The sequence below is a fragment of the Podarcis vaucheri genome (assembly GCF_965113315.1).
Source record: "Podarcis vaucheri genome assembly, chromosome: 16".
Taxonomy (NCBI): Eukaryota; Metazoa; Chordata; class Lepidosauria; order Squamata; family Lacertidae; genus Podarcis; species Podarcis vaucheri.
In genome coordinates this window covers 26,637,994-26,656,103 of record NC_138754.1, presented here as the reverse complement: position 1 = coordinate 26,656,103, position 18,110 = coordinate 26,637,994, and the positions used below count along the sequence as shown (strand labels likewise).

The 18,110-nt window shown below is 46.5% G+C and overlaps 2 long non-coding RNA genes across 2 annotated transcripts in view; one reads left to right on the top strand and one right to left on the bottom strand.

The window, feature by feature from the left end:
• LOC309521212 overlaps positions 1-18,110 on the bottom strand; it is a 254,515-nt gene that overhangs the window by 36,843 nt on the left and 199,562 nt on the right. The gene's annotated exons all lie outside the window — the stretch shown is intronic.
• Positions 3,671-4,751, top strand: LOC309521227. Its single transcript, XR_014214584.1, has 2 exons — positions 3,671-3,729; positions 4,536-4,751. It is a non-coding gene; the product is annotated as an uncharacterized lncRNA (long non-coding RNA).

Below are 18,110 nucleotides of genomic sequence, written 5' to 3'. Positions count from 1 at the left end.
AAGCTTCAGTGGTTTTAAAAAAATTTTTTTAATACTTTTCAGATTTATAGGTAAAGGTAAAGGGACCCCTGACCATTAGGTCCAGTCATGGCTGACTTTGAGGTTGTGGTGCTCACTTTACTGGCCGAGGGAGCTGGCATACAGCTTCCGGGTCATGTGGCCAGCATGACTAAGCAAGCCGCTTCTGGCGAACCGGAGCAGCGCCTTCCTGCTGGAGCGGTACCTATTTATCTACTTGCACTTTGACGTGCTTTTGAACCTCTAGGTTGGCAGGAGCAGGGACCAAGCAACGGGAGCTCACCCCATCGCGGGGATTCGAACCGCCAACCCTCTGATCGGCAAGTCCTAGGCTCTGTGGTTTAACCCACAGTGCCACCCACGTCCCTTTCAGATTTATACATTTCACTAATTATTACAATCATCTTAACATTTCAAAACATGACTTCCTTCTCCCTCTTTCTGCGGTTCCTTAAATTTATTTTTTATATATTCTGCATATCCAGATTAACTTAACTTGCTCATTTAGTCATCTTTTTTAAATATATACTCTTATGAAACTGCAGGTTATTACAATAATCCTGCCAATGTTCTTATCTGTTTACAATTTATCTGTAAATATTCAGTAAACCATTTCCATTCTTTTATAAAAAGTTTGTTATCTTGATTTCTTATTCTTCTGGTATGTTTTGCCATTTCTATATATTCCATAAGTTTTTGTATCCATTCTTCTTTTGCTGGGACTTGTGCTTTTTTCCATTTGGGGGCAAGTAAAATTCTTATTTTACATGAATAAGTTTCTATATGGCTTAGGTAGTTCTGTCCCTGTAATTCCCAAAAGAAAGGCTGCTGGGTTTTTTTGTGTGTGTCTGTGTGTTGTTTTACAAAGGTTATTTTAAACATCCTTTCCATTATACAGTGGTACCTTGGGTTAAGTACTTAATTCGTTCCGGAGGTCTGTTCTTAACCTGAAACTGTTCTTAACCTGAAGCACCAATTTAGCTAATGGGACCTCCTGCTGCTGCTGCGCCGTCAGAGCACGATTTTGTTCTCATCCTGAAGCAAAGTTCTTAACCCGAGGTAATATTTCTGGGTCGGGTTACATATTACCGTATGTAACCCGAGGTACCACTGTATATCATTTCCCAGTAAGCTTTAACCCACTGTATATCATTTCCCAGTAAGCTTTCCCAGTAAGCTTTAATATCATTTCCCAGTAAGCACGTCGGGTTACATATTACCGTATGTAACCCGAGGTACCACTGTATATCATTTCCCAGTAAGCTTTAACCTTACCACAAGACCACCACATATGATAAAAAGAACCTTCAGGAGCCACAGATTTTTGCAAGAATGCAAAAAGCGTGCTGAACCTTTTGAGCTGGCGCAAAAAGTAGAGTGTGCAAATATGCCATGGGCCACATTTTCCATCTTTCAAGGTACCTTCAACAACCCTGTTTGAAGGGGGGAACCTAACAACGCTTGCCTGTCTTAGAGGGAAGCCCTATGCCACCTGTTTGCTGGGAGCCCACTTCATTGTGCGTCATATTTGTCTGTCTCCCTCGATGTCCACCCTTGGTGGCAACCAAAACCCACTGCGGGAGGAGGCCGCTTCAATGGCCCCTCTAGTCCAGCTTCCTGTTCTCACAGTGACCAACCAAATGCCTCTTTTGGGAAGCCGGCCAGAAGCAGGACCCGAGCACAAAAGCCCTCTCCCCTCCTGAGATTTCCAGCAACTGGTACAGCGGTACCTCGGGTTACAGACGCTTCAGGTTACAGACGCTTCAGGTTACGGACTCCGCTAACCCGGAAATAGTACCTCGGGTTAAGTACTTTGCTTCAGGATAAGAACAGAAATTGCACGGCAGCAGCGGGAGGCCCCATTAGCTAAAGTGGTACCTCAGGTTAAGAACAGTTTCAGGTTAAGAACGGACCTCCAGAACGAATTAAGTTCTTAACCCAAGGTACCACTGTACTCAGAAGCATCACTGCCTCCGACTGTGGGGACAGAGCATAGTTATCTTGGCTGGTAGGGACGCGGGTGGCGCTGTGGCCTAAACCACTCAGCCTCTTGGGCTTGCCGATCGGAAGGTTGGCGGTTCAAATCCCTGCAACAGCTTGAGCTCCCGTTCCTCGGTCCCTGCTCCTGCCAACCTAGCAGTTCGAAAGCACAGCAAAGTGCAAGTAGATAAAATAGGTACCGCTGCGCTCTGGTTTCCGTCAGGGTGTTGCATAGCGCCAGAAGCGGTTTAGTCATGCTGGTCCCGTGACCCACCCGGAAAGCTGTCTGTGGACAAACGCCAGCTCCCTTGGCCTAAAAGCGAGATGAATGTCACAACCCCATAGTCTCCTTTGACTGGACTTAACCGTCCAGGGGTCCTGTATACCTGAAGGAGCGTCTCCACCCGCATCGTTCAGCCCAGACGCTGAGGTCCAGCTCCAAGGGCCTTCTGGCGGTTCCCTCATTGCGAGAAGTGAGGTTGCAGGGAACCAGAGGGAGGGCCTTCTCGGTAGTGGCGCCCGCTTTATGGAACGCCCTCCCTTCAGATGTGAAGGGAGACATTTGAAAGCAGCCCTGTTTAGGGAAGTTTTAAAATATTTAATGCTGTATTGTTTTTAACACTCGATTGGAAGCCACCCAGAGTGGCTGGGGAAACTCAACCAGATGGGTGGGGTATAAATAATAAATTATTATTATTATTTACCTTTACATTTTATCATGGCTGGTGGTAGCCATCAATAACCACCTCCAGCCTTTCCTGGCACCCTGTTGCCAGAGTCTCCCCCCCCCCCGCAACTGCTGCTGGGCATGGCTGCCATTTTAAACCCAGGCGTTCTGCTCTCCCTTGGGTCAGCAAACAAGGGTCTGAGGTGTGGGTGCTTTTTTGGGGGTGGGAATGGCTGCTCCTTTGTCTGCCCAGGGAAACGGACATTCCTTCGGGTCTGCAAATCCGGGAGGCCTGACTTGAGCACAGATGGGACTTTGGGAAGGGGGTGTGGAGAGGGGAAAAAAACCCTTTTCCTCACCCGCCCCCGCCTTTCCAGGAGGTGACAAAGAAGTAAAAGGGCAGAGCCTGATATTTAATTTGGGTTGGGGAGGGAGGGAGGTGGGAAAACACACACGCACACCCCTCGTCCCAACTCCCCGCAAGGAGCCTTCCCTCCGAAAGGCCTCTGTTGTGTCACCAGCTCCACAAAGCGCCCGTGATAAATGAAAGGAACTGAGTCAGGGCAGAGAGGAGGGGTGGGAAGGGTCCCTTTCTCTTCTGGGTCTCTTTCCCAGCTCCTGTTTGCCTGCCTGTCTCACCCTGCTCCCATTGATCAGGCATGCAGAAACATTCCCCCTCCTGGGCGCCCATTGTCGACACCCGGTTGCCAGGCTGCGGCTGGCTTGAATAGTTCCACTAAGCCCGGCTTCTCCAAAAACCCTGGCCATCCGGTGCTCTGGGTACAGGGGGCGGGGGCGGTGTAGGGGGCAGACAGGGCCGGCCCTCCTTCCCCCTCCCTTCTTCCAGGCAGAGATGGCGTGGGACACCCCTGAGTCCAGCTGGAAGGCGGAGGAGCAGGGAGGCAGGCGAGCAATGACATCACGCCTCTCCACAATCCCTTGCTGGTCTGGGTCACACATGGGAATGTAAGAGGAGCTGACTGGATCAGGCCCATGGCCCACCTAGTCCACCATCCACTTCTCACAGTGGCCAACCCCCCCTTGACTTTAGAATGTATATAAAGGTAAAGGTACCCCGACCGTTAGGTCCAGTCGCGAATGACTCTGGGGTTGCGGCACTCATCTCGCTCTATAGGCCGAGGGAGCCGGCGTTTGTCCGCAGACAGCTTCCGGGTCATGTGGCCAGCATGACTAAGCCGCTTCTGGCGAGCCAGAGCAGCGCACGGAAACACCGTTTACCTTCCCGCCAGAGCGGTACCCATTTATCTACTTGCACCTTGACATACTTTTGAACTGCTAGGTGGGCAGGAGCTGGGAACAAACAACAGGCGCTCACCCTGTCACAGGGATTTGAACCGCCAACCTTCTGATCGGCAAGCCCTAGGCTCTGTGGTTTAGACCACAGCGTCACCTGTGTCCCTTTATAATGTATATAGAATCATAGAATTGTAGGGACCAATTAGAGTCATCTAGTCCAAGCTCTCTACACTGCAGAAATCTTTTGCCTGACATGGGGCTCAAACCCACAACCCTGAGGTTAAGAGTCTCGTGCTCTACTGGCTGAGCCGTAAGTTATGATGTATGCCACTGCTGAAATATAGTACAGTCTTGGCTGGTATGGCTATGACCAGGTCTTTGACCTGCTTTGCACGAACCTTATGCTTTACCCATCAAGAAGAAGAGAAAGTCATCACTGTTTACTATCTGAACATTCTTTTTTTTTTATGAAGTTTTCTTAACACTTTTCACAATGCAATAAAAGACAAGCTAAATCTATACAAGGAATAATAAAAAGAAAAGAAAAGAAAAGGAGATAGGAGAATACAGTATCCTCTTTCACAAATAAGGGACAAACTTTTGTCCCATGCAGAAAAAGATGTGTCTTCCTAGCTCTCACCTGAGAGCATCCTTCTCTTTGCCTAGCCTTTTACCTGGAGAGATCTCACCTTCCTGGCTTCTCACACAGGGGCTTTCTGAACATTCTAAATTCAATTTGCCCATCCGGAAAACCATAAGAAACGTGATGTGTCTTGTGTTCCAGTATTTGATGTATGAATGCGCCGCAAATATATGGTTGTAATTTTTACCTTTTCTTAAATCGTTGTTTATTTAATGTTCAACTGTTTCATTTTCAACTGTTGTCATACTTTGATAAAAATTATATTAACAAATTTAAAAAGTTGGCTCGCTATTGCATAGTTGCATAATTTTATTTAGTTTTTTAAAGTAAAAATAGCAGGGCAACCCACAATTTCCTCTAAGCGCCCCTGAATTTGTACTGCCTCAGGTAAGGGAAGTTAGGGTTGCAATCTTAACTGCAGAAAGATCTTATTGATATTTATATCCCCGCTTTCCGCCAAGAAGATCAAGGTAGCTTACATGGCTGTCCCTGCTTTATCTGTACAACAGCTCTGTGAGGTAGGCTAGACCGGGAGACCGTGAGAAGCCAAAGGTCACCCACTGAGCTTCCCCGCAGACTGGGGATTTGAATCCTGGTCTCCTAGGCCTAACACTAACCTAACCACTAAATTCTACTGGAATGTGCAAAGGAGGAGCGGGTGGAATCCAGTAGATCACACAAGACTGAAGCCAGTTCTCCCCTCTGTAAGTTTGGTCCACTGGGGAGTGGGGTGAAAATGCACAATTGGGAAATATACCTTTATTTGAGTCAACCACAGTGTTGCAAAACAGCAGGCAGCTGAGGAACTGAAACTGAAAAACAAGGAAGAGGTGATGATGTTCTGGTCCAGTGGAAAACAAACAAATCAGGAGAGGGCCCAGGAAGGCTCCCATTTGCTCTCCACTCTGAACTCAAAGGGTGATGAAAGTCCAGCACTCAGGTGATTAGCATAACAATCCTTACAGATCCAGCTTGGTCCTGTGCCCAGGGCTTGCTCAATCCAATTTCCACTCTCTGCTCTTTCTTTAGAAGCCTAATTCCTGCCACCGGGATGGTTTTTTTTAAAAAAGAAAAACCCGGACCTTCTTAAAGAGACAGGCACCTTCTTGCGCCTCCCGCTTTGCTCACAACAAACACCTGCCGCTTTCCAGAAATAATAGTTGCGTCAGGCACATCATACCTTTAAAACACATCCGATGCACATTTCAAGCACACGACCTCCGCCAAGAAATCCCAGGGACTGTATGTAATTTTACTTGAGACAGTGGTTTAGAAGGTGAGTCACAAATCAGTGATATCATCACCATCGTCTCTAGTTTGTTAAGGGTGCTGGGAATTGTAGCGCTGTGAACTACAGTTCCCAGGACTCTTGGGGGGGGATTCATGTGTTTTCAATGTGTGTGGATGTTCTTTCAACGTACGGTGTGGATCTGCTTAACTATCGGATAACGTAGCCTACCCTAACCCCACAAATCTTAAATATTATAATTGTTGTGGGGTTCATTATTTAATATATCTTCCACTATGGTGGTAAATCAATACACATGACACAGCCCTTCCCCTATGCACTTCATATCCTACATAATCTCAGCATTCCTTACAGGGTAGATAACGTGGTACAGTGCCCTCTGCTTTTAGGACTCCAGTTTCCATCAGCCCCAGCAAATATGGAAAATGGTGATGGATGATGAGATATGTAGTTCAGCACAATCTGGAGGGCCCATTCATTCCCTAAGGAAGAAGGTGAGCATGACATCATCGAACTAACTCATTAAAAGAGGATTGCACCAATTCAGGGAGGAAAAGGCTACCAATGGCTACTAGCCATTATTAACAGATGGGGTAGCTCAGTGGGTAGAGCATGGACCTCTTAATCTCAGGGTTGTGGGTTCGAGCCCCATGTTGGGCAAAAGATTCCTGCATTGCAGGGGGTTGGACTAGATGACCCTTGGGGTCACTTCCAACTCTACAATTCTATTATTCTATATACTGTGCCTCCTTGGCTGGAAGCAGTGATGCTTCTGGATACTGGTTGCTGGAAGTTGCAGGAGGGGGGAGTGCTGTTGCGCTCAGTCACTGCTTGTCGATTTCCCAGAAGAGGCTTCTTTTTTCTAATTTTTTAATCAAAATTAAAACAAGACATATTATCCAAAAACATATCATCCTTGTTTCCCCCCCATTTCCCCCCACCCTCCCACACAACCCCCCCCGCCCCCACCCCTCTGACTTCCCTCACTTCCAGTCTTTGGTTTCTCTGAGACTGCTGTTTTTTGCATGTTACAAAGTTGTATAGATCCTCAAACTATTTAGCTGATTATTATCAATAAAAAGTTTGTGAATCTTTATTCAAAACCTGCCAGGGAGTCCAGTTCGCTTTGTTGCATCTTCAGATACTTTGTGAAGGGTTCCCATTCATCCTTAAAGTCACAGTTATCCTTGTCCCGTAGCTTATATGTCAGTTTTGCCAGTTCTGCATAGTCCGTCAATATTTCTTGTCATGATTCTTTAGTTGAGGTTTCTTCAGTCTTCCATCCTTGTGCTACCAGAACTCTCATGGCCGTTGTCGCATACATGAAGATGTTTTTCAGCTTTTTTGGCAGGTCTTTCCCTACAATCCCCAACAAAAATGTCTCGGGTTTTTAAAAAAATGTCAAATGGAACATTTTCTTCAATTCATTGTATATCATTTCCCAATTTTTTAAAATTACATTACAATCCCACCACATATGATAAAATGTCCCTTCCTTTTCCTTACACTTCCAACATATATTTGAACTAGTTTTGTACATTTCCCCTAACTGCACTGGTGTTGTGTACCATCTATAACCCAGAAGAGGCTTCTGATTGGCTACTGCGAGAACGGGATGCTGAACTAAATGGGCCACTCAGTGGCCTGATCCATCAGCTTCTTCTGACATTCCTAAATCTCCTTGAGCTCCATGTGGGCCATGTTGCCCAGAAATCATGGGCTACACAGAGCCCAGCAAAACCGGGTTGGTTGGGGAGTCTTAGGATAAGCAAGTCTTTGCTTTGGAGGGTGGGGGCAGAGAAAGTACTGTTTGCAAAGAAAGTGTTAAGTGATGAGGTATGATGTCTTCAAAGCCAACAGTTCAAGCAAGGTAAACTTTCGAGACTCCAAGTTTTGTGCCTTTCCTTTTACTTCCTCTCTCAGTTAGCAAGGCTTGTTTCTGTTTTTGTTTGCTTGTTTGCTTGTTTTGGCCTGGACTCCCAGGCCTTTTGAGTGTACTAACTGGGGTTACCAAATCCTTCTCCCGCTCCACACACAGAGAGAGTTTTTGCCTTTTAAACAGCAGCAAGAGGTGCAGAGATTTAACAGCTGAGATGCTATCTCCCATAACTGGAACTTTATCTATGTTCACACTCCCGTTTAACTTTGCATCCAGGGTGCTCCCGACGCTGATTTGGGACACGCTGTGTGGGCAACCTTTGCCACAATTTTATTCATTTATTTATTAAATTTATATCCCGCCCTTCCTCCCGAAAGAGCCCAGGGAGGCAAATGTAACACCCTAGAACTCGCGGACGTCCGCTGAAGCTGAATGTTGGAAGAGTCAGGACCGATAACACAGAGGATTTATTGACACGGTGCAGAGTGAGTTGACCTATGGAACTCCCTCCCACAAGAGGCGATGGTGGCCACCAATTTGGATGGCTATAAAAGAGGAGGAGAGGGCTGCCGATGGCTACTGGCCACAATAGCTCAGCTCTGCTATGGAGGAAGCAAATGCTTCTGAACACAAGTTGCGGGAAGCCACAGCGGGGGACATTAATAGGGTGCTTGGGTGCTGCTTGCGGGTTCCCCACTGCGAGGACACGAGGACAGGGTGCTGGGCTAGATGGGCCTGATCCAGCCACCTTCTCATACTTTCTTATGTTAAATGTTGTAAACAAAATTCCTATCACATAAAACAATAAAAGCACATTGAAAACACTTCCAGGAAAGATGTGGATAGATCCTTATCTTCCCTGCCTTCTCTTACAAAATGCTTCTTTTTGATGTGTTCTCTCTCTCCTGCCCCAAACCAGCTTCAATCCCAATTGAGAAAAAAGAAAGACTTTGCTGTGTTTTAAGCCAGTGTACCCAGCATTCATGTTCTGAGTAGCTAAAGCAGCACCAGTTACCAAGAAACCTTGGCAGCCCTCTCAGGCTGGTTCAAGGGAGGCAAAACAGCTTGATCTGAAGAAGATAGGAGGGGGGCTATTTGGTGTGGTTTTTTTTACAGCACAGATATAGAGACAAACAGGATTGGCCAGAAAAAGTCTGCAGGCAGAGCTTGTTGAGAAAGCCACGGTTTCAGGAACTGTTTCCAAAAGTTCACCACGGTGCAGTGTGTGATTCTTAATCTTCTGGGGCGAGAGTTCAAGGAGGCCCAATCTCTTTGGGGGTTTGTGTGTGTTGGTGTGTGTGTGTGCCTTTAAGGAATCCGGCTTGGCTGTGCCCCCTCTCCTCCCCCACCTGAGAACCAATTAAAACTCCATGAATTCAAGTGGGGGGCTTTTGTCCTTGGCAGGGGCTGGCCTGACAAAAGACTTCTCCAGGCAGGGATGAAAGCTGTTATTCAGCAAGCTGGGGGTTTGTTCCCATTCAAATCACTTCCACTCCACTCTCCTTTTCTCGCTTGCTCTCCTCTGAGTTCCCAGGCCGGGCTCCCTGCCCGAATGGACCCCCCCTCAAAAAAAAAAAACAACAAACCCTACCACCATCCCCCTGTGCTGAGTTTCTCCCTCCCCATCCCAAGTGGCCATATGCAAGCTTGGGGGATGGCCAGCAGTGGCAGGAGCCCCAGAGGCTGAGCTGGAAGCTGCCTTGCAAAACTTAAAGGCGGCTGGTTCTGGCCACACAAGGTGCCCATAAGGAGAGCAGCTGGATCAGGGCAGCACCTGGTATTCAGAAGCAGAGGCTGAGCCAAGCCAATGTAGATTTATCCTTCATGAAACTGTCCAATCTTCCATCGTTCCACCCCCATCGCTCAGCCCGGACACCGGGGTCCAGATCCGAGGGCCTTCTGGCAGTTCCCTCCCTGCGAGAAGTGAGGTTACAGGGAACCAGGCAGAGGGCCTTCTTGGTAGTGGCGCCCGCCCTGTGGAACGCGCTCCTATCTGATGTCAAGGAAATAAACAACTAACTGATTTTCAGAAGACATCTGAAGGCAGCCCTGTTTAGGGAAGTTTTTAATGTTGGATGTTTTATCATGTTTTTAATGCAGGTGGTACTTCTAGATGCGAACGGGATCTGTTCCGGAGCCCTGTTCGCAACCAGAAGCGAACGCAACCCGCGTCCCCGTGTGCGCGGGTCACGATTCGCCGCTTCTGTGCATGAGCGTGACGTCATTTTGACCATCTGCGCATGCGTGAGTGGCAAAACCCGGAAGTAACACACTCTGTTACTTCTGAGTCACCGCAGCGCGCGACCCAAAAATACTTATCCCAAAGCTACTTCAACCCGAGATATGACTGTATTCTGTTGGGAACTGCCCAGAGTGGCTGGGGAAACCCAGCCAGATGGGCAGGGTATTAACAACAACAACAACAACAACAACAACAACAACAACAACAACATTTCCCCAGTAACCCTTGATAACTGCATGACCCTCCTCCATGTGTCATGGCTTTGTTTCCAGTTGGTGCACGTTCCGTAACTTCGTGCTGAAATCCTGTAACATTTGGCAGATCCAAGCCGCACATTTAAAGCGCATCTGACACACATTTAAAGCAAATGACTCCCCACCCCTGTAGAATCTGGGAACTGTAGTTCTCCCCACACAGTGCTACAACTCCCAGCATCCCTGACTATAGCCATCCAGGTGAGTGGCCATCACTGGCTTCTATGGGAGCCAGTTACCTAGTTTAGCTATGTACAGTGTGAAGCAGTCCTTTTTACCTGTCCTGAGTCTTCCAACATTCAGCTTCCTTGGATGTCCACATGTTCCATACCCTCCAACATTTCTCCGATGAAAATAGGAACGTCCTATTCAATTATTATACTATTTATATCCCGCCCATTTGACTGGGTTGCCCCAGCCACTTTGGGCAGCTTCCAACATATATCAAAACATAACAGAATATTTTTATTTTTTAAAAAAACTTCGCTATATGCGGCTGTCTTCAGATGGCTTAGTGGGGTCGGATAACTCCATACCCTTCAACATTTCTCTGATGAAAATAGGGATGTCTTAAGGAAAAGCAGGACATTACAGGACATTACAACACAGGAGCCAGATATATGGAGAAACGTGACTCAAAGAAGTAGGAGGCCCAGGGTTCACTCTGATTGTTTAGAAATACACAATCGCTTTGAGGTCCTCTCCCCTAGCATGGAAGACGAAGAGCAGACTCCATTTGAGGATCTCTCCCTCATTACAGTCGATCAGGTATATGAAGACGAGCAGCAAAGTCAGTCCTCAGGGAATGTGCAGGCGACCTTGGAACGGACAGCTCACGGAAGAACCCCGACCAAACCCAAGAGGAGGCGTGTAGTGGTGATAGGGGATTCCCTACTGAGGGGAACAGAAGCAGTGATCTGTGGGCCTGACAAGATGTCTCGGGAAGTGTGCTGTCTCCCCGGGGCTAAGATCCAAGATGTAACTGAACGACTGCAAGGAATCATAAAACCCACTGACGAATACCCCTTCCTCTTGGTTCATGTGGGAACCAATGACACTGCAAGCAATAGCCTCCAGAAGATCAAAAGAGACTACGAGGCTCTCGGCAGGAAATTGAAGCAACTAAATGCACAAATTGTCATCTCATCTGTCCTCCCAGTTGAACGACGTGGCCCAGGGAGAGAGGGGAAAATAGTGGAAGTGAACAGCTGGCTTCGCAAATGGTGTAAACAGGAACGGTTTGGATTCTTAGATCACGGACTGCAGTTTCTTGAAGATGGACTTCTGGCAAGTGATGGGCTGCACCTCACAACGGTTGGGAGAAATGTTTTTGCCAAAAATCTCAGAAACCTCATCAGGAGGGCTTTAAACTGACTAATGTGGGGGAGGGAGACAGTGCTCCTGAAGGTAGGAGTCTATCAATTAATGAAGATGATCATCCAAATGTCATAGACCAAATGGAGCAAACAGCACGCGGACCTAGTGGAGGGAGGAAAAAATCCTTAAATAAGAGACACGGGGGAATGATTAATGGACTTCAATGTCTGTACACTAATGCGCAAAGCATGGGAAATAAACAAGATGAGCTTGAGCTCTTGGTACAGCAAACTAAATATGACATAATAGGCATCACTGAAACCTGGTGGGATAAGTCCCACGATTGGAATGTAATAATGGAGGGATACAATCTATTTCAGAGAAACAGACCAGACAAGAAAGGAGGAGGAGTGGCGTTATATGTCAGGGGTGTGTATACCTGTGAAGAGATCCAAGATTTAGAACCTCAAAGCCAAAGTGAGAGCATTTGGGTCAAAATTAAGGGAGAGAAGAATAACAGAGACCTCATTGTGGGAGTTTACTATAGATCCCCAAGCCAAACGGAGGACATAGATGATGCCTTCCTGGAACAAATGGCCAAGCATGCAAAAGGAAGGGAGATAGTAGTAATGGGGGACTTCAATTACCCGGATATTTGTTGGACGTCAAACTCAGCCAAGAGCATAAGGTCAAACAGATTCCTCACTGGCCTTGCAGACAACTTCATTGTCCAGAAAGTGGGAGAAGCAACAAGAGGAACAGCCATTTTAGACCTGGTCCTAACCAATGTTGATGACCTGGTTAGTGGGGTAGATGTGGAAGGATCATTAGGTGCGAGTGATCATGCTCTTCTGAAGTTTACTATACAGCGGACAGTAGCAGCCAAGCATACTAGGACTCAATTTCTTGACTTTAAGAAAGCCGACTTCATAAAACTTAGGGAAGTGCTGGGTGAGATCCCATGGACAGCAATACTAAAATGAAAGGGAGTTGATGATGGCTGGGAGTTTGTTAAGACGGAGATAGTAAAAGCACAACGTCAGGCAATACCAATGAGACGAAAACATGGAAGGTGCCTAAAGAAACCAGGGTGGCTATCTAAAGAACTTTTAACTGAATTAAGATTAAAAAAGGATGTGTACAAAAAATGGAAAAGGGGGGAAACCACCAAAGAGGAATTCAAACAAATAGCCAGCACGTGTAGACACAAAGTCAGAAAAGCTAAAGCACAGAATGAACTCAGGCTTGCTAGAGAGGTTAAAAGCAACAAAAAAGGCTTTTATGGGTATGTTCGTAGCAAAAGGAAGAACAAAGAAACAGTGGGGTCACTCAGAGGAGAAGATGGTGAAATGCAAACAGGGGACACAGAAAGGGCTGAACTCCTCAATGCCTTCTTTGCCTCAGTCTTCTCCGATAAAGAAGACAATGCCCGACCTGAAGAATTTGAAGCAAATGATTCAGCAAAGGAAACACAGCCCAGAATAACTAAGGAGATAGTACAAGAATATTTGGCTAGATTAGATGTATTCAAGTCTCCAGGGCCAGATGAACTGCATCCAAGAGTATTAAAAGAACTGGCAGATGTGATCTCAGAACCACTGGCAGTCATCTTTGAGAATTCCTGGAGAACAGGCGAAGTCCCGGCAGACTGGAGGAGGGCAAATGTTGTTCCTATTTTCAAAAAGGGGAAAAGAGAGGACCCAAATAATTACCGCCCAGTCAGTCTGACATCAATAGCAGGGAAGATTCTGGAGCAGATCATTAAGCAAACAGTCTGTGAGCACCTAGAAAGGAATGCTGTGATCACCAATAGTCAGCATGGATTTCTGAAAAATAAGTCATGTCAGACTAACCTGATCTCGTTTTTTGACAGAATTACAAGCCTGGTAGATGAAGGGAACACAGTGGATGTAGCCTACCTTGATTTCAGCAAAGCATTTGACAAGGTGCCCCATGATATTCTTGTAAAGAAGCTGGTAAAATGCGGTCTTGACTATGCTACCACTCAGTGGATTTGTAACTGGCTGACTGACCGAACCCAAAGGGTGCTCATCAATGGTTCCTCTTCATCCTGGAGAAGAGTGACTAGTGGGGTGCCACAGGGTTCTGTCTTGGGCCCGGTCTTATTCAACATCTTTATCAACGACTTGGATGATGGACTCAAGGGCATCCTGATCAAATTTGCAGATGACACCAAACTGGGAGGGGTGGCTAACACCCCAGAGGACAGGATCACACTTCAAAACGACCTTGACAGATTAGAGAACTGGGCAAAAACAAACAAGATGAATTTTAACAGGGAGAAATGTAAAGTATTGCACTTGGGCAAAAAAATTGAGAGGCACAAATACAAGATGGGTGACACCTGGCTTGAGAGCAGTACATGTGAAAAGGATCTAGGAGTCTTGGTTGACCACAAACTTGACATGAGCCAACAGTGTGACGCGGCAGCTAAAAAAGCCAATGCAATTCTGGGCTGCATCAATAGGAGTATAGCATCTAGATCAAGGGAAGTAATAGTGCCACTGTATTCTGCTCTGGTCAGACCACACCTGGAGTACTGTGTCCAGTTCTGGGCACCACAATTCAAGAAGGACACTGACAAACTGGAACGTGTCCAGAAGAGGGCAACCAAAATGGTCAAAGGCCTGGAAACGATGCCTTATGAGGAACGGCTAAGGGAGCTGGGCATGTTTAGCCTGGAGAAGAGGAGGTTAAGGGGTGATATGATAGCCATGTTCAAATATATAAAAGGATGTCACATAGAGGAGGGAGAAAGGTTGTTTTCTACTGCTCCAGAGAAGCGGACACGGAGCAATGGATCCAAACTACAAGAAAGAAGATTCCACCTAAACATTAGGAAGAACTTCCTGACAGTAAGAGCTGTTCGACAGTGGAATTTGCTGCCAAGGAGTGTGGTGGAGTCTCCTACTTTGGAGGTCTTTAAGCAGAGGCTTGACAACCATATGTCAGGAGTGCTCTGATGGTGTTTCCTGCTTGGCAGGGGGTTGGACTCGATGGCCCTTGTGGTCTCTTCCAACTCTATGATTCTATGATTCTATGATTCTATGGATCAAATCAGAAACCAGGACAGCTGTAAATCTAGGGTCGTCCCTGGGAAATAGGGGCACTTGGGAGAGTTTGATTTATGAAAGAGGGAGAAAAACCTTTATCTGCTTTCCTTATGCCATGCACAATTTCACAGTATTCCACCATGCTGCCTGTTGCTCTCCTTCTCTCTAAACTAAAAAGTCCCGGAGGCTGCAACCTTCCCACAGAGGGAAGTTGCAGATCTTGGGCTGATTGGCAGTGGCCATTCTCATGTGCTTCAGGAGGGCTGAGCTGACACTCTCCTGCACCTGAGGGCTCCCTGGATAAGTCCTCGGTTTGAAGGGAACAGAAGCAAACTCTGTACTTGGGCATTTCCGCTATCCAAAGCGTAGCAGCCCCTTGTGGAACACATTGACCTTTGCCTCCTGTGTGCTTCCTTGAGGAGTGAGTGAATGTGTGTGTGTGCGTGTGTGTGTGCTCATTGGTGTGTTATGTTTCTCATCAGTGGGACGAAATTGATGCCCCCAATCCCTTCCGTGTGGGGAAAAGGGCCTCCATCGCTACACAAATGCCAGTCCTTAAGAGGAGAGTTCCGGGTCTGACCTCAGGGAAAATTACATCTGGGACCCTGCTCCCCCAGATGCCAAGGAAGCCCTCTCCCCGACGGTTCCTCGAATCTGGAACTTTGCTCCCTAGTTAGCCGACGACCATGTCAGACGAGTCTCCTTGTTTTAATTACCGTGTTGTTTTAATGGGACTGTTTTATTGCATATTTTAATTATGGATGTTTAAATGTTAACGTTTTAATGGGATTGCTTTATTGTGCGTTTTAATTATGGATGGTTGTAATTTTCATGCTTGCACAGTTGGTGTGTTGTTTTTTTTTAATGCTTGTAAGCCGATTTTGGTAAATAAGCGGTAAATAAATAAAAAAACCAAATCGCCCGACGGCATTCCTGGCCTCGGAGACAGAAAGACCTGGACCGAACAGGAAGGAAGGGGTTAACAGAAGAGACGGGCTGCTGGATCAGGCCCAAAGGCATTCTGTTCCCACTTAGACCAATATGCCCCTAAGAACATAGGAACCTAGATAGAATGCCTTTGGACTTGGAGGTTCTATAAGAACATAAGAAGAGTCCTTTTGGATCAGGCCAAAGGGGTCTACCGTATTTTTCACTCTATAAGATGCACCAGAACACAAGACGCACCTAGTTTTTGGAGGAGGAAAACAATAAAAAAAATATTCTGAATCTCAGAAACCAGAACAGCAAGAGGGATTGCTGTGCAGTGAAAGCAGCAATCCCTCTTGCTGTTCTGGCTTCTGGGATAGCTGCGCAGCCTGCATTCGCTCCATAAGACACACACACATTTCCCCTTACTTTTTAGGAGGGAAAAAGTGAGTCTTATAGAGAAAAAAATAAGGTAATTTTATTCCAGCATCCCATTCTCAAAATGGCCAATCAGATGTCTAGAGCAAGCATGCAAGCAGAACCTGAGAGCAACAGCGCTCTCTCAACTTTTGATTCCCAACAACTGGCATTCGGAGGCATACTGCCTTCGCCTCCAAGGGTTCATCCTTTTCCCTTTGATAAACCATATCCCCTTTCAGAACGGATTTCTAGGGGGCAATTACAGTACAAGTAAGTGGTTTACTAGTCATCAGGCTGTAGATGCTGAATCAGGGTTAATGCTACTGACATTCTGGTGCCTGAAGGTGAACGTCTAAGGCATCCTCTGCCATCCAGTAATGATTACCGGGCCAGGAGGAAAAGTTGAACTAATTGGGGCAGGGGGACAGGAGTGCAATTAAAATTAGCAAGACTGAGAGTTAAGTGCACACTTGTTTATTTTTCAGAGCTCTATTGGTTCCGGTGTGTTTATTCTTCAAAGCTATATTGGTTCTCGTGTGTTCGATGAGGGGCTCCAAAGACAAAAAACATGCTGAAAAGATCCTTTGTTTCCTAAGAAAGAGTGGCAGTAACGTAATGCCTTAATTAGGAGCAAAAAGGAACGTCATAAAAAAATGAGCAAGCTTTTGAGTTCACCAGAACTAATATCTTCTAGATTGAAGATTCCTGATAAAACTGAAAGCTTCCTTGTGATGCTGCGAAGGTTCAGTTGGTCCTAATGAAGGTATTACACATTTGTTTTTGATTCCGGTTATTTTCATGAGCTTATGAGTTCTTTTATTTTTTTAATGAACAAATAGAATTTATTTCACACCTCCTACAATATCCGGAAAACAAGTGTCACATCCATACCATACATTTAAAATTGCTTTAGCCATCCTGGAGAATTCTGGGAACTGTAGGTTGTTGAGATTGCTGATATAATAATAATAATAATAATAATAATAATAATAATAATAATAATAATATAGTTATACCCCGCCCATCTGGCTGGGTTTCCCCAGCCACTCTGGGCGGCTTCCCTAATTTTTGGTCTGCGAGGTCAGCACCCTTAAACTACAGTCCCCATGATTCTTTGTAGTGGGAGTCATGACTGCTAAAGTGGTTTAAAGATATGGGTTTGGATGTGAGCAAAGGCCCATTTTTGTGCTGGGCAGATTGATCAATTTATTTATCTATCTTCATGCAGCATAGTTAGAAGTATGGAACTTGGGGGCAGAGATAGCCACTAGCCTTGATGGCTTCAAAAGGAGATTGGACGTGTGACGTGGGTGGTGCTGTGGGTTAAACTACAGAGCCTAGGACTTGCCGACCAGAAGGTTGGCGGTTCGAATCCCCGCGACGGGGTGAGCTCCCGTTGATCGGTCCCACCTCCTGCCCACCTAGCAGTTCGAAAGCACGTCAAAGTGCAAGTAGACAAATAGGTACCGCTCCGGCAGGAAGGTAAACAACGTTTCTGTGCGCTGCTTAGGTTCGCCAGAAGCGGCTTAGTCCTGTATGCCGGCTCCCTCGGCCAATAAAGCGAGATGAGCGCTGCAACCCCAGAGTCGGTTATGACTGGACCTAATGGTCAGGGGGCCCTTTACCTTTAAAAAAAAAGGAGATTGGACGAATCAATGAACTTAGATAGCTCAGTTAGTTAGAGCATGGCGGCGATTAACGCCAAGGTTGCAGGTTCGATCCCCGTATGGGGCAGTTGCATATTCCTGCATTGCAGGGGGTTGGGCTAGAGATGATTCTCAGGGTCCCTTCCAACTCTGCCATTCTGTGATTCTATTATGGTTGCTATGCTCTGCCTCCATGGTCAGAGGCAACAATTCTTCCGGATACCAGTCGTTGGAAACTGCAGGAGGGGAGATTGCTCGTGCTCATGTTCCGCTTGCTGGTCGGCCGCTGTGAGAACAGGTTGTTGGACTAGACAAGTCCCCTTTGGCCTGATCCAGCAGGCTTTTCTTATGTTCTTGTGTGTAGCAACTACTATACTGTACAAAGGAAGAAATGTACAATAATGGTACTACCCAGTGTTGCCCCAGGCCCTGCACCCCACTGGTGTGTGTTCCCCAAAAGATTGCCCTCAAGGGGCTGCAGCCCTTGGGCGGAATAAGGTTCTCCTGAAACAAAGTCCCTTCTCTCCTCTCAGGGTT